Raw genomic sequence first — 23,609 nt, 5'->3', positions numbered from 1 at the left:
AACGCTCACTGTTCATCCAGAGGCAGCATCGATTGGCTTCAGTTAGCAGCAGTAGCGAAGGAATCGCTCGATTGGGTTCAGTTAACAGCCATCGATCGATCGCTCGGGTCCAGTAACGCGTAGCCTGCAGTGCAGTCACTTGGGTTCAGTTAGAGCCCAACGCCTCGCTCGAGTTCAGTTAGAGCCAACGCCTCACACACACGCGTGTACGTGTACGAGAGAAGCGTGCACCGCTCAGCCCCCTACCTCCCACCGTAACCGGGAACTGAAATTTTCCTCGCCCTTGCTTCTACCACGGTTTTTCCGTCATGGACGGCCCAAAGAATGTCATGCAGCTGCATCTCTGGCCCGCCGAGGATGAAAAGCCCATTTTCTGTCATGATTTTTTGTCATAGAAGTAGGATCCCACCACATCTATGATGATACTGGGTTTTGTCACAATTATCGTCATAGAAGTGTCATATGTATGACAGATTTTTTTTTCGTTCGGCCCAAAATGTCATGGATGTGTCTTTTTTTTGTAGTGCTAGTGTAGTCTACCTTCCGCTGTATGGTAATAGGTTTGTTTCTATCGTTTGTCTTTGAAACTTCCATGTTTTGAAGACTTTCATAAAAATCACCTATTCACCCCTCTCTAGTCGATCACTAGCACTTTCAGGGAGGAACCATTTTTATTTTGCGAGTAATAAGGAGGCACTTCTTTAGTTTCAAAGATGTAGCTGGTGGGTCTAGCTGTCAGCCTCACAGCCTAAAGTCCACTTCCGATGGCTGTCGTTCATTGACCTCGTTGACTATGAGGTGCCGAGAGCATCAAGGCGGTGGACGACGGCGAGGCCTAGGAAGGGAACGACAAGGAGCCAGAGAAGACGAGGCGGGTGGATGCCCATGCGGAGGGGAGTATGATGGTTCACTGGTTCGGTTGCGGCGTAAGTCCGCCGTCGTCGGAGAATAACAAGGGGTGTGGGTGAGTAGAGGGAAGGGCTGGCCAGTCGTAGTATGGTCGGTCCGTGAGGCCTGCGCGGCAGCACAGCCGGCCACGAGAGGTTGGAGCAGGCGGTACAACGGGCCTGGTTTGGGCGGCTGGAGCAAGATGGCCAGAGGTTGAGGACGCAACACGACCGTTGATTTAACATCAAATGATTAGTGCAGCTAGAATCATTTTGAGTAAGTTGACAAAGCTCGTACACGTCAACTTAGTTGGCCCACAAGTCAGCCTCCAAATCTGGTGGGTCCCAGCTAGTAGGAGAATCGTTTTTTGCTCCTAATAAGGTGGCACGTCCTTGCATGCGAAGATGTTTTCTGGGTTTTTAAATTTCTTCTTTTTTGAGTTAGAATAAAAAGATAACAATTTAGCATCTTTGGTACAATCTATATTTTCGAGAAATTGATCATAATAAAGTTGGTGGGTCCCAACTATCTGGGAGAGGTAACTTTTTTCCACGTAATAAAGGAAACACTTCCCTGCATGCGATGATGTAGCTGGTGGCTCAAACCTGTTAGGGGGAGAAATCATTTGTTTTGCATAACAAGGAGGGACTTTCTCGCGTGCGGCCATGGGCCATGCGGGTCCCTACTGTCAGCCACTCCACGTTCATGCCTCTTACGATGATTCTCGTTTGTTGACAAAGTTGACCACGCCGCGACGAGAGAACCAACACGGTGGACGATGGCAAGGCCTAGGAAGGGAATGACCCAGAGCCGGCGAAGACACAACAGTGGATGCCCACACAAAGGGGAGTTCGAGGGTTCACTGGTTCGGCTGCGGTGTGAGGCTGTCATCGTTGGAGAATAACATGAGGTGTTGGTGAGTAGAGGAATGGCCTGGACGGTGATGGGAGTAGGATGGGCCAGTGTGGCCTGCGCGGCAGCATAGCCGGCCACGGGAGGCGGTAGCAGGTGGTACCATCAGCGGTGGTTTGGGCGGCTGAAGCATGAATATCCAAGATTGAAGAAGCACCTCAGCCGTTAGATGGACATCCAATGGCCGCTGCTAATAGAATCATGTGTTGACTATAAGTTGACAAAGCCTTGAGTATCTGTCAACTTAATAGGCCCACAAGTGACCCTCACATCTATGACAGAGAATATATAGCCCATTTGTGATTTGTTATAATGTACAACCCATTTTTTAATTCTAATGAAATTTACTCAACCCATTTACTGTTGGTTAAAATAACAACCCATTTTGTAGCTAGGACTTTGTTAATAATTTCAGCCAACCGCTCAAAAAAATCTAAAAAATTTCCAACATTTTGATAGGATTTGAAATATTTTTTAAACCAAAATTTAGAGTGAGATTAAAAATAATTTCAAAATAAATTTCTTTTTGGTAAAAATCCAATGAAAATTTGCACGCGCAACAAGTAATGAAATTTAAAAATGTACCTTTTAGAGAAGAATTGAAAAATGTATCAGTTCGGTGCGTTTTTTATATTTACAGCCAGTTTTTAATTACATCCCATTTATTGTTTCTTCAAGCCCATTTTCTTGGCAAGTCTAATGCGGCCCGGAGAATAACAAGTTGACCTGGGTTGGGTATTCCGCAAAAAAAGAATAGCTGGGCTAGCCATTTTCACATTTAAATATTAATATCTGGGCTGGATATTTGGTTGACATAAAATAATAGCCTGGGCCAGACGGGCCACAGCCCGCCCAGTTGATACCCTGCTCCTCTGAACAACAACAAAAACATCGCTCAAGCAAAACTCTACTCACACCTCAAAAACACAAATACCGCTCGAGCTACTGGGTCCCAGCCGTCGGCCACTCCTTGTGCAATTCTCTCGTTTATTTACTATATAGGTTGACAATGGTGTGGGACCGTGATGTCAGGAAACCAGGAGGAGGCAAAAAAATTATAGTTGTATATACTAATAAGGAGGCACTTGCGTAGTGCGGCTATGGCCCTGGTGGGATCCACTGTCATCCTCTCCAATTAAAGTCATCTCCCGATTCCTCAGGTTTGTTGACCATGTTGACAATGTGAGACAGAGGCGCCACGGCGAGTACAACAACTTGAAGGACAATGGAGAGAACCTCGCAGGCCCTACGAATGGTCTGATACAACGCCCGCTGGTCATTCAGGAAGCTAGGATCATAGGGCCACATGTACGCAACGGCATTGTCGTTCGCTTGTTCGCTGGCGTTTCGTCCTTCTGCGAGCCGGTGTTCGTTGAGGAGACAAAGGTTGCAACACAGGTCCTCCTACGCTGGTAGCTCTTCCGCCATTAGGGCGTCGAAGTGCGGCCGCACCAGCTCTATGGTGAACACAGCATGAACCGGCTTGGGCGGTGGCTCCTGGTCGGAAGCCACGTCCATCATCTGATTGTCGTTGCTCAGCTCGGCGAACTCGCTCGCGAGCAAGCATGTTCGGATACTTGACCGAACCGTTGCCAAGCATGAGTCTAACCGCCCTGGCCCACCTCGACCGCCCCTCACCCGCGCGTGCTTTTCGCCCGAAATGGTCAGAGCCGCTTCCCAGTGCAGGCGATTGCTCCGCGTTCAAATAACACAACTGCCATCCATCTGTCTGTCTATCACCCACATTAATGATACATGGTTTCTGAGGCGGCTACTCCGGAGCCACCCGTCCATCCCTCTACCGCCCACCATTGCTATATAAATGGTTATGCTAGCCATAGCCGCAGTGAGTCATCCGCCTCCATTCCCTTTATCCTATCCACACCACTATTGCCCACCATGGCTTCCTTGCACTCCAGCGCTCCTCGGGACGGGCGGACGACGGACCAGAGGGAGATGGTAGCCATTACTCCTGACTGGCTGGCCGGCATGCAGCCGGTGCCAACCCCCTCCTCCACGCCATCCTCGCCGGTGCATTGCACCATGACCGTCGGCGAGGCCCATGCCCAATACATGGACACAGCGAGGCAAAAGAGTGAGGAGAAGTTCCGGGAGGGGCAGGCCGATGCCGCCTACAACCATGATCTCCTCCAGGAGGTCTTGCAGGCGGAGGAGTAGATCACCGTGGAGCGGGCAGAGCAGGAGGTGCTGCTCAAGTCATACCTCTCTGCCCGCGAGAGCCGTCTCGCGCACTGGCAGTATCGCATGCGGGTGGCGGAGGTTGTGGAATCCTACAAAGAGGACGATGAAGCGGGCGGGGCGCTGTTTGGTGAGACCGACGACGAGGCAGAGGACAATGCCGGCTACGACGAGGCCCCGCCCCGCCGGCACCGAGGCGGAGGACTTCACTGGCTTTGGCGAGGCCCTGCTCCACCAAGGCCCCATCCCGCCTAGAACGAGGCAGAGGACATCGACGGCTCCGCCGAGGCCCCGCCCCACCGGCACCAAGGCGGAGGACTTTGCCGGCTTTGGCGAGGCCCTACTCCACCGAGGCCCTACCCTGCCAACAACGAGGAAGAGGACATCGACGGCTCCGCCAAGGCCCCGCTAAGGGAGTCCTGGATTAGGGGGTCCCCAGGTGTCTGGGCTATGTGACGTGGGCCGGACTGGTGGGTCGAGAGCATACAAGATAGAAGGCTTCCCCCGTGTCCAGATGGGACTCTTCTTGGCGTGCACGGCAAGCTCGGCATTCGGATATGAAGATTCCTTTCTCTGTAAATCGACTCTGTACAAACCCTAGCCCTCTCCGGTATCTATATAAACCAGAGGGTTTAGTCCGTAGAGGCGATCATAGTCATAATCATACAGGCTAGACATCTAGGGTTTAGCCATTACGATCTCGAGGTAGGTCAACTCTTGTAACCCTATACTCATCAAAGTCAATCAAGCAGGACATGGGGTTTTACCTCCATCAAGAGGGCCCGAACCTGGGTAAACATCATGTCCCCTGCCTCTTGTTACCTTCGATCCTTAGGCGCACAATTCGGGACCCCCTACCCGAGATCTGCTGGTTTTGACACCGACATTGGTGCTTTCATTGAGAGTTCCTCTGTGCTGTCAATAGGAGGTTCGATGGCTCCGTCAATCATCTACAACAATGCCGCCGTGAAGGAGACCTTTCTCCCCGGCCAGATTTTTGTATTTGGTGGCTTCGTGCTGCGTGCCAACTCGATTGGCCACCTCGAGTAGATCGACAGCTACGGCCATGGCCATCAGATCAGTTCTGGGAACCTAAACTATGTCGCCGACATCTGAGGAGACTTGATCTTCGAGGGGTTCACGGCCCCAATTGCCGCTTCGGCCTTAGATCCAGAATGGGTTGTCAGGTCCGAAGACGGGAGTTTAGAGCCCGCAGGACTCTCTGCAATTATGGAATTTGCTACCGGAGATCCGGAGGGGACGGCGTCAGTGGCAAACCCAATGACAAACCGAACTCCCCTTGATGCTCAACCGCCAGACACTCCGCCAGACTCCAAGTACGAACTCTCAGGGTCCGTGTTAAGTAGAAGAGACCAGGAGGCTCCAACCCTGGACAGCCCCGCAGACTCTCTTTCCTCTGCCCAAACCTCGCTTTTGAACGAGGCTCTAGACTTGATGCGATCACTCGTCATTACAGAAGGATTGCTTCCAAACTATGCCCAGCCCGGACTAGGGGCTGAGAGCAGGTAATTTTACGTCCCACCCACCACCCACTTCATAGCCACTGTCGAAGATCTAACCGACATGTTGGACTACGCCTCCGAAGATATCAACGGCATGGACGACGATGCCGGAGACGAACAAGGCCAAGACCTTCCGTTTACCGGATGATGGACGACCACTTCCACATACGACATGTACATGGTGGACACACCCAAGGAGGATGACGACAGCAAGAAGGATCCGGATGAGGACAAGCCTGCCGAAGCCCCTCCAAAGCGTCGACATCGGCGGCGCTGCTCAAATTCGGGCCGCGTAAAAGACAGCAGTACTGGCACCGGAGACGATAGCACTCTAGAGAATGCCGAAGACCCCGAAGCCCCTGTAGAGCCAACATCCGAACAGGATGATTGGGAGGATAGGCAAGTACAACCTGACAATGCTGTCGAGAACGAGGGCTCGGAGGATAGCAATTACTTGCCGGTCTCCGAAGAGGATGTGAGCCTCGGCAACGAAGATTTTATCGTGCTGGAGGAACCCATCGAACAAGAGTGCTTTAAACACCAGCTAATCGCCACTGCAAGAAGCCTGAAGAGGAAACATCAACAGCTTCGAGCTGATCAGGATCTGCTCAATGATAGATGGACCAATGTCCTGGCTGCTGAGGAATACGGCCTTGAGCGCCCAATTAAGAGTTACCCAAAACACAGGCTACTACCCCAATTTGATGACGAGGCCCTTGAGCCCATACCGCCAAAGCACAAAACTGCTGACAAGCCCGACCGACCACCGTGTGGACGAGACAGATCGGCTACTCACGCCGAACACCAGCACGCGCCACCCTGCCGTAGGGGCAGGGAGGTAACGGCCCTGGGCTATACCTACGACTTACACAAGGACCTAGACAATAGAGCCGGTCTGACAAGATCAATCTATGGATCGAGGGGGCGTTCCCCAACGCACGGGGACGGCCATCACACGTGGCAGGACAGGCACAACCTTGCATGAGCCGAAAACCGTAACAACCTTCATCCGAACTACGTCATGATGTCGCCCGATACAGAGGCACCACGCACCCCCTATGCTTCACCGATGAGGTAATGGAACACCAATTCCCAGAAGGGCTTAAACCCATGAACATCGAATCATACGATGGCACAACAGATCCCGCAGTATGGATTGAGGATTTTCTTCTCCATATTCACATGGCTTGCAGCGATGATCTATGTGCCATCAAATATCGCCCCCTAAAACTTAAGGGACCAGCTTGACACTGGTAAAATAGCCTCCCCAAAAACTTTATTGGAAGCTGGGAAGACTTGGAAGATGCCTTTACTGACAACTTCCAAGGCACGTATATCCGGCCCGCGGACACCGATGACCTTAGTCATATAATCCAGCAGCCAGGAGGGTCGGCCAGGAAATTCTGGACCAGGTTCCTAATTAAAAAGAACCAGATTATGGACTGTCCGGATGGCGAAGCCCTAGCGGCCTTTAAACACAACATCCATGACGAATGGCTCGCCCGACACCTCGGCCAAGAAAAGCCGAAGTCCATGGCAACCCTTATAGCACTAATGACCCACTTTTGCGTGGGCAAAGATAGCTGGCTAGCCTGTAGCAGCAACAGTACCAGTGACCCCGACACTTTCGAAGCCAGAAACGGCAACGGAAGGCCCCGACGGCAAAAACATAAGCGTCGAAGCAACAATGATAATACATAGGATACATCGGTCAACGCCGAATTCAGTGGCTCCAAATCTGATCAAGGAGGAAGCCATTTAAAAGAAACAATGACGGTTCATTAAGCCTGGACCGAATACTTGATCGACCTTGCCAGATCCACAGCTCTCCTAACAAGCCTGCCAACCATACCAACAGAAGCTGTTGGGTCTTCAAACAAGCAAACAAGTTAAAAGCCGAACACAAGGAGAAAGGGTCGCCCAGCGAGGATGACAATGAGGAGCCTCGCCCACAGAACACAGGGGGACAGAGGAAATTTCCTCCTGAGGTCAACACGGTGAATATGATATATGTTACTCCTATCCCCAAGCGGGAGCACAAAGGCGCGTTAAGGGACGTGTACGCGATCGAGCCAGTCGCCCGAAAATTCAATCCATGGTCATCCTTCCCAATCACTTTCGATCGTAGAGACCATCCGACCAGTATCCATCACGGAGGCTCGGCCACGCTAATCCTCGACCCAATTATTGGTGGATTCCAGCTAACGTGGGTCCTCATGGACGGTGGCAGGAGCCTTAACCTGCTCTATCAGGACACAGTCCACAAAATGGTTATTGATCCTTCAAGAATCAAGCCCACAAAAACCACCTTTAAGGGAGTAATACCTAGTGTAGAGGCCTGCTGCATGGGCCCAATCACACTGGAGGTTGTCTTCGGTTCGCCGGACAACTTCCAAAGCGAAGAATTGATCTTCGGCATCATCCCTTTCCGCAGTGGCTACCACGCGTTGCTTGGACGAACCGCGTTCGCTCGCTTCAATGCGGTCCCACATTATGCCTATCTCAAACTCAAGATGCCCGGACCCTGTGGTGTTATAACAGTCAATGGAAACAAAGAACGCTCCCTCCGCACTGAGGAGCACACCGCGGCCTTGGCTGCGGAAGTGCAGAGTAGCCTTATCATACCAAAAAATGCATCGGCAGTCAAGCCCCCGGACACTATCAAACGAGTCCGGACTACCCCACAGCATGACAATCCAGCTTGTTAGGAGCTCGACTAGCAATTCGGCCTCCGTTCCAGCCCCAACCAAATTGCGGCACATGTACCACACGTAAATCACTACGCGCTGAAGATACCATGGGCAAAGATGGAGGCATAGTAAAGATAAAGTCCAGAACATGGCTCGACCCTATCGGCACCATCATATTTCCTTTTTCTTATTTTTATTTTTCCAGGTTCCTTACAACCCACATCACCTTTCGACGGTACTAAGGGCCATTTTTCTAAGCCCCTCACGAAAACCCGATCGTTGAATCCTTTCGAAGGACAATATGCCAAGGAGAAAAGCAGCATAGACATGTGGCAGAGTATCCAAAGGATCTTTAAAGATCACCGCTTCCTTCTTTAGAACCCGTACACAGCTTTCCCTTGTGCTCGGCATGTAAACTAACCTCGATTCTTATTGCATTATTTGTAAAAATACGTTTTGACATATCAATCAGACTATAATGGAAACAATTTCTCCCTCAACCTATTCGGTACTCGCTTATTTCTTAACCCGTATTCCCTTTTCTTCGTCTAATCGCCACGTACACCTCGGTATGACTTAAATCACCAGGGGCTCTTTCCGGCCATGTACACTTCTTTAAAATAAGTCCGAACACTTTTATAGTACAATTCAGTGTCTCGAATATAGCATTATATGCATCGGCTCCGAATCATGTCTTTGGTCAATAGTTGGGTTGCCCGGCTCCTGTGGTTGCTACCTTATGTTTTGCTCATTCGGCTATGGTAGTAAAGGGAGAACTACTGCGATTGTGTTTCTGGCTCATTCGGATAAACACCTCAGTAGAGAAAGCCGAAAACTGACTGTCATGATGCGGCGAGAGCTGGTCAGCTATTCGATTACTAAGTATAAATCTATCATGATTTTTCCGCATTAGGCGAAGGACCGGTTTCCACCCGGTCAGGCGCCTACAACACCCAAGTTTGGATAACCAAATAATACCAGGGGCTGCACCTATAATCTTATTGTCAAGCTCCTATGGCTAAGTGAGAGCGGTAAAGCCACATAGTCTGATTGCCTGGTTTGCCGCACTAACACCTCCTTCAAGGACCAAGTCGTTGGGTCAAGTCCTTCGGTTAACTATTTTAGCTGATCGCTGAGGGGTACCGGATGCTCTGGCGCAAGGTACTAGAAGGACCTCAACGAAGAAGCTCTTCTATTCCGCACTAGAAGAGCTTCTTCGTTGAGGTCCCCTCTTCATCTTGGAAGAACTCTGCAGCATCAGCAATACTTCGGCGCAGATCCGCAAATGCTCCTGGAGAACTCCAAACCCGGGTCAGTAAGAGGTACCTTCTCCTCACAAATTTGCTCTGCATAATAAAGGCCTTACCCACCACAATTTTCTTGGCCTCTTGAATCTCCCGGCAGGCGCCTTGGGCTTCAACCCGGGCCTCTTGCGCGCTCTGGAGGGCCTTAGCAAGTTCGGCATCTTGATCTGTAATCTTGCGCTCCAAGGACTCACAATTTTTTATGGCATCCCGGAGCTCTTACTGGACTTCCTCCACCCGTGATTCATGCTTCTGGCGGGCGGCTCGTTCCCCTCCTTCTTGGCCTCGACCAGCGTGTTCTTTAGGGCCTCTACCTCAGACGCGCGAACTATAAGTATAATCACAAAAATCAGCAAGATAATAAACCAGCAAGTCGTATCATTTCAGATGCGAACAAGTACCACATACCTTGCTTCTCCTCCAACTGTTTGTTGGTACGGATGAGCTCTTCATCGGCCTGCTCCAGCCTCCGCTTTAGTTCGGATATCTTGACGAAATGAGCGGTGGCCGCTAACTTCGAAGCCTGTTTGCTCAAATAGACATATATGGTCATCTCCTGTGAAATATTCGATCCTCTGTTCGGCTTTTCTTCGCAAACGCCGAACAGAGTCTCAGGGGCTATTGACTATGCACGGGCATTCTTTTTATAGTTAATAAATATTACATCACGTACCTCAAAACCTGTTAGAAGGCTAGTATAGGCCTCGTTCAATCCGCTTTTAGCGGACCGCTCCTTTTCAACCACCATACCCATAAGGGCACGATGTTCCTCAACAATGGAGGTGCTCTGAAGCGCTTCCATCAGAGTGTCCGGCACCTCCGGATTGACCGAGGTCGCCGATGGAGTTGACGCACCCCCTTCTTTCGAAGGAGGCTGCTCGCCTGATTCCGGAGCCGTATCAGCCTCCGAAATGATATTCGGTTGGGGAACGAATTGGGCATGGCCCCCGTCGCCGGCCTGCATGGGGGTCGGTTCCCCCATGTTCTCAGCAGCAGAGGTATTACCCTCTGGCGCCGCCTTTACAACTTCCTGCACCTCTCCACGGCCTAGAAAGGTCCCTCGGGACACCACTTCGGTCTTGTCCGTAGTAGCGGGTGGGGACGCCGGTGGAGGCGACTCGCTCTCCATCATGTGTGAGCCCAGCGAATTCCCAAAAGGCGATGATTGCCGGAGGAGATCGCGAGCCGGACTACAATACATGATTCTGTGTATTAGGACACAAGGCATAAAGCCGGATACATACATCATCCTTAAATACTTATGATTCGGCCAAAGGCTTCGGCCTGGGGTTCCATTCATGGACGGCTTCGGCATCCGATTCCGAATCATCTAAAAGGGAGAGTTTCCTCTTCTTGGACGCCCCCGCCTCTAAATCTGCGGAAGCTCCCCTTTAATTCTTTCCCCCCTTGTGGGGAGAATTGTGCTCCTCCTCTTCCTCCTCGTCTTCATCATGGGAGGAGAGAGCTCTGGTGTCTTCAGATGATATATCCGAAGCGCCTTTTTAGTGAAGTCAACTCCGGACCTCCTTGCCCTTCTTCTTAGCCTTCTTTTCCGGCGCTTGGTATGACGCCGGAACGAGCATCTTCGTCAGAAGAGGAATGGCTGGGTCTTCGGACAGGGGAGCCGAACACTTGATCCACTCTGCCTTCTTCGTCTAGCCCTGGGGGACAAGAGGAAATATTTAAACTTACTCCTTGGACCTGTGGATCAAGGACATGATGAGAAAGCTGAAAAACTCACAGGAGTGGATGGATGAGCACAGTCGTGGCCGAGGTCTTCGGTCGTCGGTGGCCACGTGATACATCTCCAATGTATCTACAATTTTTTATTGTTCCATGCTATTATATTATCAACCTTGGATGTTTTATATGCATTTATATGCTATTTTATATGATTTTCTGGACTAACCTATTAACCCAGAGCACAGTGCCAGTTTCTGTTTTTCCCTTGTTTCAGTGTTTCGCAGAAAAGGAATACCAAACGGAGTCCAAACGGAATGAAACCTTCGGAAAAGTTATTTTTGGTAAGAAAGCAATGCAGGAGACTTGGAGTGCACATCAGGGGATCAACGAGGAATCCACGAGGCAGGGGGTGCGCCCTCCACCCTCGTGGGCCCCTCGTGGCTCCCCTGATGTATTTCTTCCGCCTATATATATCCATATACCCTAAAAACTATCGGGGAATAGAATAGATCGGGAGTTCCGCCGCCACAAGCCTCTGTAGCCACCGAAAACCAATCTAGACCCGTTCCGGCACCCTACCGGAGGGGGGAACCCTCACCTATGGCCATCTTCATCATCTCGATGCTCTCCATGACGAGGAGGGAGTAGTTCTCCCTCGGGGCTGAGGGTATGTACCAGTAGTTATGTGTTTGATCTCTCTCTATCTCTCTTGTGTTCTTAAGGTGGTACAATCTTGATGTATCGTGAGCTTTGCTATTATAGTTGGATCTTATGATGTTTCTCCCCTCTCTACTCTCTTCTAATGGATTGAGTTTTCCCTTTGAAGTTATCTTATCAGATTGAGTCTTTAAGGATTTGAGAACACTTGATGTATGTCTTGCGTGGGATACCCGTGGTGACAATGGGGTATTCTATTGATCCACTTGATGTATGTTTTGGTGATCAACTTGCAGGTTCCGCCCATGAACCTATGCATAGGGGTTGGCACATGTTTTCGTCTTGACTCTCCGGTAGAATCTTTGGGGCACTCTTTGAGGTTCTATGTGTTGGTTGAATAGATGAATCTAAGATTGTGTGATGCATATCGTGTAATCATACCCACGGATACTTGAGGTGACATTGGAGTATCTAGGTGACATTAGGGTTTTGGTTGATTTGTGTCTTAAGGTGTTATTCTAGTACGAACTCTAGGGCTGTTTGTGACACTTATAGGAATAGCCCAACGGATTGATTGGAAAGAATAACTTCGAGGTGGTTTCGTACCCTACCATAATCTCTTCGTTTGTTCTCCGCTATTGGTGACTTTGGAGTGACTCTTTGTTGCATGTTGAGGGATAGTTATGTGATCCAATTATGTTATTATTGTTGAGAGAACTTGCACTAGTGAAAGTATGAACCCTAGGCCTTGTTTCAATGCATTGCAATACCATTTGTGCTCACTTTTATCATTAGTTACCTTGCTATTTTTATAATTTCAGATTAAAAAAACCTTTATCTGCCATCCATATACCACTTGTATCACCATCTCTTCACCGAACTTGTGCACCTATACAATTTACCATTGTATTGGGTGTGTTGGGGACACAAGAGACTCTTTATTATTTGGTTGTAGGGTTGCTTGAGAGAGACCATCTTCATCCTACGCCTCCTACGGATTGATAAACCTTAGGTCATCCACTTGAGGGAAATTTGCTACTGTCCTACAAACCTCTGCACTTGGAGACCCAACAACGTCTACAAGAAGAAGGTTGTGTAGTAGACATCAAGCTCTTTTCTGGCGACGTTGCCAGGGGTGTTAGTGCTTGAAGGTATATCTTTAGATCTTGCAATCGAATCTTTTTGTTTCTTGTTTTAGCACTAGTTTAGTTTATAAAAGAAAACTACAAAAAAATTTATTATGGAATTGAGTTTGCCTCATGTGCTTCATCTTTTTAATATCTTTCATGAGTATGATGGAAAGGAAAATTGTGCCGAAGTGTTAGAAGAAGAATGCATTAAAATGTTTGGAACTAAATATTTGAATAATGTGCATGATTGCAATGTTGTTATTATGAATTCCTTGAATATCCATGATGCTAATGATATGCAAAGCCACAAGCTTGGGGAAGCTATGTTTGATGAAGATGATATTTTTTGTCCCCCAAGTTTTGATGAGAAAATTTATTATGATGAAAGCATGCCTCCTATTTATGATGATTATATTGATGAAAGTGGATTTGGAGAGGTCATGACTTTATTTAGTGATGAATCCACTATTTCGGAAGAGGTTCCAATTGATTATGAGAAAAAAGTTGCTATCTATGATGATTATTGTGATGACTTGTATGCTATAAAGAATAACGATATCCATGAAACTTTTCATCATGATTTTAGTTTTCAATTGGCTTACGCCTCACATGATAATTATTTTGTTGAGTTTGCGCCCACTATTATTCATGAGAAGAATTTTGCTTATGTGGAGAGTAATAAAATTTATATGCTTGTAGATCATGAAAAGAATGCTTTTATGTGATAGATATATTGTTGAATTCTTTCATGATTCTACTAAAAATTATCATGAGGGAGGAATATATGCTTGTAGGAGTTGCAATAATATCAAGTTTCCTCTCTATGTGCTTAAAGTTTTAAAGTTATGCTTGCTTTACCTTCCTATGCAAGTTGATTCTTGTTCCCATAAGTTGTTTGATCACAAAATCCCTATGCATAGGAAGTGGGTTAGACTTTAATGTGCTAGTCATATTCTTCATGATGCTCTCTTTATGTTACAATTCTTATCTTTTATGTGAGCATCGCTGAAATCATCATGCCTAGCTAGGGGCGTTAAACGATAGCGCTTGTTGGGAGGCAACCCAATTTTATTTTTGTTCCTTGCTTTTTGCTCCTGTTTAGTAATAAATAATTCATCTAGCCTCTGTTTAGATGTGGTTTTATGCTTTTAATTAGTGTTTGTGCCAAGTAGAACCTTTGGGAAGACTTGGGTAAAGTCTTTGCGATCATGCTGTAAAAAACAGAAACTTTAGCGCTCACGAGAATTGCTGCCATTTTATTGGAGAGTGCTATTTAGTTAATTCTTTTTGCATATGATTAATAGACAAATTACTCAGGTCCACCAATTTATTTTAGAATTTTATGAGTTCCATAAGTATACGTTTGATCCAGATTATTACAGACTGTTCTGTTTTCTGTGTGTTGTTTTCTTATTTTGATGAATCTATGAGTAGTATCGGAGGGTATGAACCATAGAGAAGTTGGAATACAGTAGATATGACACCAATATGAATTTAGAATGAGTTCACAACAGTACCTAAGTGATGATTTATTTTCTTATACTAACGGAGCTTACGAGTTTTCTGTTAAGTTTTGTGTTGTGAAGTTTTCAAGTTTTCGGTAAAAGATTCGATGGACTATGGAATAAGGAGTTGCAAGAGCCTAAGCTTGGGGATGCCCAAGGCACCCCAAGGTAATATTGAAGGACAACCAAGATCCTAAGCTTGGGTATGCCCCGAAAGGCATCCCCTCTTTCGTCTTCGTTCATCGGTAACTTTACTTGGAGCTATATTTTTATTCGCCACATGATATGTGTTTTTCTTGGAGCGTCATTTTATTTTCTTTTGTTTTGCTTACTATTTGAATAAAATACCAAGATCTGAAATTATTAAATGTTAGAGAGTCTTCATATAGTTGCATAATTGTTCGACTACTCATTGATCTTCACTTATATCTCTCGGAGTAGTCTATCATTTGCTCTAGTGCTTCACTTATATCTTTGTAGAACACAGTGGTGGTTTTATTTTATAGAAATAGATGAAATCTCATGCTTCACTTATATAATTTTGAGAGTCCTAAACAGCTTGGTAGTTTGCTTTGGTTATGAATTTAGTCCTAATATGATGGGCATCCAAGATGGGTATAATAAAAACTTTCATATAAGTGCATTCAATACTAAGAGAAGTTTGATACTTGATGATTGTTTTGAGATATGGAGATAGTGATGTCAAAGTTGTGCTAGTTGGGTAGTTGTGAATTTGAGGAATACTTGTGTTGAAGTTTGCAAGTCCCGTAGCATGCACGTATGGTAAACGTTGTGTAACAAATTTGAAGCATAAGGTGTTATTTGATTGTCTTCCTTATGAGTGGCGGTCGGGGACGAGCGATGGTCTTTTACTACCAATCTATCCCCCTAGGAGCATGCGCGTAGTGCTTGGTTTTTGATGACTTTTAGGTATTTGCAATAATTATGTGAGTTCTTTATGACTAATATTGATTTCATGGATTATACGCACTCTCACCCTTCTATCATTGCTAGCCTCTTCGGTACCGTGTATTTCCCTTTATCACATTGAGAGTTGGTGCTAACTTTGCCGGTGCATCCAAACCCCGTGATATGATATGCTCTTTCACACATAAACCACCTTATATCTTCCTCAAAACAGCCACCATACCTACCTATTATGGCATTTCCATATCCATTCCGAGATATATTTCCATAGCCATCCTATTTATCTTGACACATTCATAATTGTCATATTGCTTTGCATGATCATGTAGTTGACATAGTATTTGTGGCAAAGCCACCGTTCATAATTTTTCATACATGTCACTCTTGATTCATCGCAATCCTAGTACACCGCAGGAGGCATTCATATAGAGTCATATCTTGTTCTAAGTATCGAGTTGTAATCCTTGAGTTGTAAATAAATAGAAGTGTGATGATCATCATTAATAGAGCATTGTCCCAAAAAAAAAAAGTCCAAAAAAAAGAAAGGCCAAATAAAAAAAGGGCAAAAAAAAGGGAAAGGCCAAATAAAAAAATAAAAATAAAAATAAAAGGGACAATGCTACTATCTTTTTTCCACACTTGTGCTTCAAAGTAGCACCATGATCTTTATGATAGAATGTCTCTTGTTTTGTCACTTTCATATACTAGTGGGAATTTTTCATTATAGAACTTGGCTTGTATATTCCAACAATGGGCCTCCTCAAGTGCCCTAGGTCTTCGTGAGCAAGCAAGTTGGATGCACACCCACTTAGTTTCTTTTGTTGAGCTTCCATACATTTATAGCTCTAGTGCATCCGTTGCATGGCAATCCCTACTCCTTGCATTGACATCAATTTATGGGCATCTCCCTAGCCCATTGATTAGCCGCATCGATGTGAGACTTTCTCCTTTTTGTCTTCTCCACATAACCCCCTCATTATATTCTATTCCACCCATAGTGCTATATCCATGGCTCACGCTCATGTATTGCGTGAAAGTTGAAAAAAGTTTGAGATTACTAAAGTATGAAACAATTGCTTGGCTTGTCATCGGGGTTGTGCATGATGAGAGCATTCTTGTGTGACGAAAATGGAGCATGACCAAACTATATGATTTTGTAGGGATGAACTTTCTTTGGCCATGTTATTTTGAGAAGACATGATTGCTTAGTTAGTATGCTTGAAGTATTATTATTTTATGTCAATATGAAACTTTTGTCTTGAATCTTATGGATCTGAACATTCACACCAAAATGAAGAGAATTACTTAGAGAAATATGTTAGGTAGCATTCCACATCAAAAATTCTGTTTTTATCATTTACCTACTCGAGGACGAGCTGGAATTAAGCTTGGGGATGCTGATACGTCTCCAATGTATCTATAATTTTTGATTGTTCCATGCTATTATATTATCAACCTTGGATGTTTTATATGCATTTATATGCTAATTTATATGATTTTGGGACTAACCTATTAACCTAGAGCCCAGTGCTAGTTTCTGTTTTTCCCTTGTTTCAGTGTTTCGCAGAAAAGGAATATCAAACGGAGTCCAAACAGAATGAAACCTTCGGAAAAGTTATTTTTGGAAAGAAAGCAATACAGGAGACTTGGAGTGCACGTCAGGGGATCAACGAGGAAGCCACGAGGCAGGGGGTGCGCCCACCCCCCTAGGCGCGCCCTCCAGCCTCGTGGGCCCCTCGTGGCTCCCCTGATGTATTTCTTCTGCCTCTATATATCCATATACCCTAAAAACTATCGGGGAGCAGAAAAGATCGGGAGTTCCGTCGCCAGAAGCCTTCGTAGCCACCGAAAACCAATCTAGACCCGTTCCGGCACCCTGCCGGAGGGGGGAACCCTCATCGGTGGCCATCTTCATCATCCCGACGCTCTCCATGATGAGGAGGGAGTAGTTCTCCCTCGGGGCTGAGGGTATGTACCAGTAGCTATGTGTTTGATCTCTATCTCTCTCTCTCGTGTTCTTGAGATGGTACGCTCTTGATGTATCGTGAGCTTTGCTATTATAGTTGGATCTTATGATGTTTCTCCCCTCTCTACTCTCTTGTAATGGATTGAGTTTTCCCTTTGAAGTTATGTTACCGGATTGAGTCTCTAAGGATTTGAGAACACTTGATGTATGTCTTGCGTGGGATACCCGTGGTGACAATGGGGTATTCTATTGATCCACTTGATGTATGTTTTGGTGATCAACTTGCGGGTTCCTCCCATGAACCTATGCATAGGGGTTGGCACACGTTTTCGTCTTGACTCTCTGGTAGAATCTTTGGGGCACCGCCGGTGTCAAAACCGGCGGATCTCGGGTAGGGGGTCCGGAACTGTGCGTCTAAGGTCGATGGTAACAGGAGATAGGGGACACGATATTTACCCAGGTTCGGGCCCTCTCGATGGAGGTAATACGCTACTTCCTGCTTGATTGATTTTGATGATATGAGTATTACAAGAGTTGATCTACCACGAGATCATAGAGGCTAAACCCTAGAAGCTAGCCTATGATTCTGATTGTTTGTATATCTATCAACTAGCCTGGCCCTGGTTTATATAATGCACTAGAGGCCTAGGATAACAAGAGTCCTAGCCGAATACGCCGGTGGGGGAGGAGTGCTTGTCTTGACCACCAAGTCTTGTGGAATCTTGTATCCGGCAGCTGTCCGAACTGGCCCATGAGTATACGGCCATGGGGGTCCTCAGCCCAATCTAACTGACCGGGAGACGACGTGGTGAGTACCCCCTAGTCCAGGACACCGTCAATAGCCCCCTGAACCGGTCTTCAAGTTGGGGACGCTCTCGATTCTTCTAAATTGTTCTTCATCTTTGGTTGTCGGTCTTGAAAACTGGTTCAACAAATCTTTTTCAATCTTGAGGATCACCAACATGCATCCGAAGAGTTTATACGTCGGGTATCCGAGGAGCCCCTTTAAGTTTCCGACCTTTATCAATGCCTTGTTATTTTTATGCCACACCTCGGGTTTGAAGTTGTTCCCGGGCGGCAGTGTCCTCTTGCGTCTGAGCTCCAACACCGTACTGCATTCGATGTATCTTTCGCAGCCGAGCTCCAACGCCGGGCTACTTCCGAGCTCCAACGCCGGAATGTATCCGAGGTCCAACGCTGGATTGCATACGAGTATTATTATATCCGAGCTCCAACGCCAAACTGCATCCGGGCTCCAACACCGGAATGTATCCGAGCTTCAACGCCAGACTATATCCGAGGTGTCATAGATCACCTTGGCTCAAAAAAGTTTGAAGGAGCTTAGCTGAGCTTAATGTCGGAAATGCCCGCTATGGAGCCAGACACTGGCGCCCGAGGTTTATGCCAGACTGCTTCCGAGGTGGTGCACCACCCCGACTGTGGGCCAATTTTTTGTCAATATTTTTGATTGGTGCAATTTATTCTCTGCCGAGATATATAACCAGTAGCCCTCAAGGTGTGTGTCGGTCTAAAACCCCAGATGCACCTGAAGGATGACATAAGACCGCTGATCCCAGTAGCCGCTGAGACTCGGGTTGATTTACAAAATCGGCCTGAGGATCAACTCCTAGCTCGGCAGAATACTTCGGGACACAAAAGGCGGTGTGCAAACTCCTCGAGACTCAGGTTTGGTGCGGCCGACCAACCTGAGGATCATAATCTCCTCGAAAACTATATTGCACTGAAATTTTCTGCACTGGATTGCCAATGCAGTAGCCCCCGAGACACTGGTCGGGTAGCAACACTGGATCAGGGGATCGATGTGCCCCTTTAATATTAGTAAATGATAAGCCCGAAGCCCAGTAGCCCCCGAGCCTTAATGCGGGCACGGGTGGCCGAATTGAGGATCAATATCCATAGTAAAATCACAAATTATGTGTAATGACTCTATGTATCCATGTACTTTACATCATTAATGCTCAGATCCGCATTGTACAAAACTTTGTTGACCGACCATCGGCTTCAACCTCTTCGGCCAGTAGCCGAGGAGTTTTTCCTACTTTATAAAGCCGTTATAAGGGCAAAGATTTATGGAAAACAAGGCAATCCAGCCATACGATTTTATAAACAAAGGTACACGGAGAGATATGTTATATTACGTTTTAACGTAAGAAACATCTTCCAAAGAAAATAGTCCCGCTATCGGTTCCTTTCTTTGGGTCGTCATGCTTATCATGATCATGAAACCTCACCTCCGATCAATTTGGGAGGAAAATATTGAGGATTTAGTTCGGGGAAAGTTCTCGAACTCTATGGTACTAATGAACCAAAATTTTCACTTCCGTCATTGCCGACCAATGTGATCCTTTAAGATTGCTAGCTTTCAGCTTCACTCAGTCTGCGGTACTTACTCGGATGACCCGGTTGTAACAATCACAGAGGTGCTCCCTTTACCGCCTAGCCGAACAATTGGGAATGTAGGGGTAAGCATAGGAGCCCGGCAACCCAGCTTGGCCAAAATCTTAAGTCAAATTGATGCATATTTATGGCTTTATAACAATGATTACGGAAGGCAGCAGTTTGTATATTGAATACAAAGGCTGATGATATATGTTTATTTTGACTCCGTTGTGACCGTTTATCATTTGAAAGTGGCCCATCGTCGGCTTCTACCCCTTTGTAGATACTACGCAGGGTGTCTCTGCAATAACAAGACAACCCTTAGCCGACGTCTTGGTGCCCGAAGGCGGTTGTGTTAGCAGAAACGAGGCAATCGGATATGGGGGCTTTATAACTTTCACTTAGTCATAGGAGCTTTAAACTGGGGAAGCTCGCTATGAGCCCCCTGTAGTGACCAGACCTCAAACGGTCCAATCTCTATGCTTCAGTGTCATCCCTGGATCAGTAATGCTAACACGCACAATACTTGAAGGATTTATAACTGAGTAGCCATCACACACTTAGTACATCGAATGTCTCAAAAGAGAACTTATTACAATAAATATGGCTTAAGGCCATCTAATGACGATAATAGCGGAAGGCTTGGAAGATAAGTGAGTCCATCAACTCCAACGGCATCACTGAGTATAGAACCACGACCTAAAAGGCACCTTACTCGTCGTCTGAAAAGTCTGCAACAAGAACGTTGCAGCCCGAAACGGGTCAGCACATGGAACATGCTGGCAATGTAACACATATAGAGTAATGAAAGAATAAGGCTATACTACATGCATATTTGGCTGGTGGAAAGCTCTATTGTTACAGTTTTGCGTAAAGCCATTTTTTCCTACTGCCAAGGAATAAATTTTATTTAACTATCATGGTAGTTGTTAAACATTGAGAGTGTAGACACCCTCTCAATCCCAATTAAGCATCATATATAAAACCCAACAATATTAATTAGAGTAACATGATGAGATTCACATGATAATCCAAGTACTAGATACTCAAGTTGTCCATAACCGGGGACACGGCTAACCATGATTAGTTTATACACTCTGCAGAGGTTTGCGCACTTTTCTCCACAAGACTCGATCTCCTCCGTTGGGATTCTCGCACTACATGATGTTTGAGAAATGGATGACCGAGACATAGTCTTTCAGAAGCGCTAGCACCTTACAAACGGGTAGACCATTACACCTACTTTCCCCTACATCTGCTAGTCTACCACTGTAAGAGTTCGCACGACTTAATCAACTATGCTAGAGCCCATAGTAGCTTGTGGCTGCACACGGAAGTTTCTAGTATGAACGATCTCATGATCCCTTTGAGACTGGGTGGCGGTCCATAAAGAAAAACAGGCAATCGCTGGAATACCCAGGTGCCTCAATCCACCCAGATGTGTGTTTAAGTTGCCACCTTAAATAAACCATTAATTTAACAATCTCACATTTGTCATGGATACACTCACCCAACCCACGTCTACTAGCATAGCATGGCAATATAAGCAACGTATCAGTAACTCCCAAGGGTTTGATAATAAAACAGGTAATAGGTACTACCTCATCTACTTCCCAACCCAAAATTTAATTAGATCCTAAACATGCAATGTTTGAGGATTGACTAATGCAATAAAAACTGGGTAGTAGGAGGTATGATCAAAGTGTTACTTGCCTTGCTGATGATCCGCGAAACCTAGCGATTCGAAGTAGCAAGCGGCGCACTCCTAGTACTCTATCACAAACAAACAAGCATACAATAAGTACTTAACTAATGCACAGGTAAAACTCAAATAAGAGATCTAACCAGAAAGTTCAACTTAAGAACTCCGGTTTGCAAAAAGAATCAAATTGAACGAAGCAACGAAAGTCGAACGGTGAAAGAAACTAGCTTCGTTTACTAATATGGATCTAAGTCAAATTTTACAGAGGCAAAAACTTGTTTGAGTTGGTTAAACAGAAAGAGGGTTTCGAGACGAAACTCCAGGCGCTTGAATCGCCTGATTCCAATAAACGAGCAAAAAGTTATACTAGAATGAAAATCGGATCAGGAATCGCTATCAGAAATAATCACAGAAAATCCGAGAAAAAGAAAAACGACGAACAGATTAACGAACGAACATTCGTTATCTAGAACTAATAGATGAACGCGTTCGTTAAAACGAACGAACGAGCGAACACTCGCTAAATAAACTAAACCGAAAAAACCGATCTATCTAAAAAATGGATCTAAAAAAACCGATCGAAAAACCAGCGAAAACCAAACGGTTTTCTAGGAAAAACCGGCGACGGCGGCGGGGTCAACCTTGGCGACAGCGGCGTCTCCGGCGGCGTCGGGCGGCGGCGGCGGCGTGGGGCGGTGGTGCGGCGGCACGGGGCGGCGGCGTCCGGCGACGGCAGCGGCGGCGTCCGGCGGCGGCAGCGGCAGCGGCGGCGGCGGCTTGGGGCGGCTAGGTTTAGGGTTTCAGCGGGGTGGGTGTCAGGACCCTGATTCCAAGTCACATCGATCTAGCTGGTAACACCTCATATCACTTTGCGGCCTCACGCACGGTATTCCCACGGGTGTCGCCTTACCATGCCCCGGGACCGTTTGCGCCTTTTGGCTCACGTATATGATAGTGTCGCTAGCATCCATATGACAGAGAACACGGGCCGACATGGCTAGTCGTGAACCCAAAGCGGCACTAACCCATGGGGACAGGCATACATGAATCAACTTCGAGCATGTCGGTCAGCAGCGTGTGAATCCGGGCTGTAGCACTGGGCTAACAGGACTCCGGTAACCCAGGCTGTAGCAGGCTAGGCAGGACTCCGGATGTCACCGCGTGACATTTCCCCAAAGGGACAGACACAGGAACAAAGTGAAACACATGCCGGCCAGTCAAGTGTCCTGAGCAGTAGTGATGGGCTAGCAGGACTCCGGTGAACCGGGCTGTAGCGGACTACTATGGCTCATGGAAGCACAAGACTACATTTCCCCATAAGAGAGGCTACCAAGGATAAACCACTAGGTTGTCGGATCCCACACATACCAAGCATTTCAATCATACACACAATATGCTCGATATGTGCAAATACAACATGGCATGACAACATAACTCTACGACTCAAAGTATTTATTCATTAGGCTCCGAGGAGCGAGATATTACAAACATGGGTCTCATGACCCAACATACAGAGCATACAAGCAACAAGCACATGCGAAAGCTTAACTTATCTGAGTACAGACAACTACAAATGAAGAAGGCTCAGAAGCCTGACTATCTACAAGACCCTCCCAAGGGTACAAGATCGTAGCTGAGGTAACAAGCTAAACGTCGAAGTCCACGCGGAACTACTAGCAAGACTGGAGTCTCTCTGCAAAACATAAATTAAGCAAGCGTGAGTACAAATGTACCCAACAAGACTTACAACAGAACTAACTACATATGCATCGGTATCAACAAAGGGGGTGGTGGAGTTTAACTGCAGCAAGCCAGCTTTGACTCAATGGCTAACCTGAACTACGAATGCAAGTAACTCTTTTGAGGTGGTGCACACGAGTCCACAAATTCACCATACCAATACACCACTATGGATCTACTCCCGTCTCCCTGCGAGAACGCCATCCATATCACTCACGCTTATCTTGCGAGTTTTAGAGTATCCACTTCCACTTGTCTATGAACTATGCAAGGGGTCCAAGTTTCCATATCCGAGGAATCCGGCTATTCGAATAGATAATGATAACCCTGCAGGGGTGTACTTCTTCACACACGCTCTCGCCACTTATCGCCCTGTACACGTC

This window comes from Triticum dicoccoides, chromosome 2A, assembly GCF_002162155.2.
Source record: "Triticum dicoccoides isolate Atlit2015 ecotype Zavitan chromosome 2A, WEW_v2.0, whole genome shotgun sequence".
NCBI lineage: Eukaryota > Viridiplantae > Streptophyta > Magnoliopsida > Poales > Poaceae > Triticum > Triticum dicoccoides.
The sequence above is the reverse complement of the archived record's forward strand: the minus strand, read 5'-3'. Positions refer to the sequence as shown.